This window comes from Neopelma chrysocephalum, unplaced genomic scaffold (genome assembly GCF_003984885.1).
Source record: "Neopelma chrysocephalum unplaced genomic scaffold, ASM398488v2 Primary Assembly neopelma1_60878, whole genome shotgun sequence".
NCBI classification, from domain to species: domain Eukaryota; kingdom Metazoa; phylum Chordata; class Aves; order Passeriformes; family Pipridae; genus Neopelma; species Neopelma chrysocephalum.
Window position 1 is genome coordinate 1 of NW_020905085.1, and position 1807 is coordinate 1807.

The window sequence follows — 1807 nt, forward strand, 5'->3', positions numbered from 1 at the left end:
GGGGCCCAGAGGCCAAAGGCGCGTCCCAAAGGAGTTGGGCAGCTGAATGGGGAGGAGGAGAACTGGGAGCAGCTGGCACAGCTGCCAAAGGCCAGCCAAGGCCAAGCTACTGCCTTGCACAGCCGCACGCTGCCGGCCCGGCTTCAGCCCCTGCCCCCTGCTCACCAGTGCGGGAGCCTTGCTGATCACCACCAGGCCTCGGAGCGCCAGGCGACGCCTCTCGGGGCACTCCCTCTGCAGGTGCCTTGAAATAATCTGCAGGACTCTGAGCCCACGTTGTCTGGGGTTCAGGCAGTGCAGCACCTGAAAGGCAGGGAGCAGTGACGGGGTGCCCGGCCGGCAGGAGCCCGGACCCGCCCGGGGCTGGGCCCAGGCAGCAGCACAGGGTGCAGGCACCGTCCCAGGTGGCTGCGGCTGTGAGAGGGCAGAGAGGGGGAGGCAGCTGGGCCAGGCAGCGCTCGCCATCAGGCTCACCTCCACCAGGAACGCCAGGGCAGGCAGTTCCCACAGGGGCTCTTCCCTGCTGAGCCGTGAGAGCAGGTTGATGGTGATGCTGCGGCAGAAGGAGTGGGAGACACGGCACAGCTCCCTGCAAGGGGGAATAAAGGCACCAGAGACCCTGAGCCAGGTGGGCAAAGCTCTCCTGGGACTGACTCACACAGGCCTGGTCTTTGGCCACCAGCCCGGGAGGGGACATGGGCGCTTTGGGAGGTGGCTCCTCCTGTGCAGCCGCCCCTCTCCGCCTTTGCCACTCTGCTCAGCCATCCCTGGCTGCCAAGGCCCTCTGGCCCAGGAGCACGGGCACTGTGTGGGGTGGCCTGTGCACAGGGCAGGAATGCCGGGGGCAGTGGGGAGAAAGGGCTCTCACCTGGCCAGCAGACCCACTGCATAGTGGTGGGTGTCAGCCTTGAGGAGCATGTCCCAGCCACACTTGCGATGGATCACCATCACCACGTCCTCATCCAGCAGCTGGCGCAGCAGGGCTTTCACGGTCTGCACTGCAAACCTGTGTGCAGAGCACAGCCCAGGTCAGGCGCAGAGCCCTGGCCCCAGCCCCGAGGGCATGGCAGGGAGAGAGGACTGGGATGGAGCACCTGTTGGGGTTGGGGGTAAGGCTGCGCTGCTCCCGGCATCTCCCCCAGAAGGTCTCGACCTCCTCTGACATCTCCTCTGTGCTGATGAAAACTTGGAAGAGCAGAGTCAGAAGGAGGCGGGGGAAATTTTTCTTCACGCCCCTTGGGCACCAGGGCAGCTGGAGGATCTCCCAGAGTGCCACAGTTGCCTGCCAAAGACAAAGCACCCAGAGACAGCTCTCAGGGCCCAGATGTCCATGTGGCAGGGCCCCAGCGTGGCAGGGAGAGGCCAGGGGAGACACAGGGGGATCCCCCCGCCTGGTGGCCCTGAACTTGCCCCTAAGCCAGGGTTGCAGCCCAGTGCCTGGAGCAGGGAGAAGCAGTGGTGAGGGAGGATGGAAAGGCATCACAGAGGAAAGCTGGGGGTGAGCAGAGGCCAGCTCAATAAACTCACAGCCAGGGCAAAGACATCGCTCTCATCCCCATCCGAGGTGCGTGTCCTGTGCGCTGGCCAGAATTCCAGCACAAGGAAGAGGATCTGCAGCACCGGCTCCATAGTCCTTCTGGAGGAGATGAGCGTCCTCCACATGGTGCGAGCAGCTCTGTGGAGTCAGAACTCTGGCTCAGGGGGATCTGGGACACAGCGCTGTGGCCTGGGCATCTGCAGGGCCCAGGTGACAGAGCCACGGTGCCTTGTGGGGCAGGGAGGCAGGCTGGCCTCAGGATTGGGGGCT

The 1807-nt window shown here is 64.8% G+C and overlaps 1 long non-coding RNA gene across 1 annotated transcript; it reads right to left on the reverse strand.

Moving 5' to 3' along the window:
* Positions 1-511: 511 nt before the first annotated feature.
* On the reverse strand, positions 512-1159 carry LOC113979196. The gene is made up of 3 exons (XR_003537746.1): positions 1095-1159; positions 869-1006; positions 512-589 (listed from the first exon to the last, which is right to left on the reverse strand). It is a non-coding gene; the product is annotated as an uncharacterized LOC113979196 (long non-coding RNA).
* Positions 1160-1807: the final 648 nt, after the last annotated feature.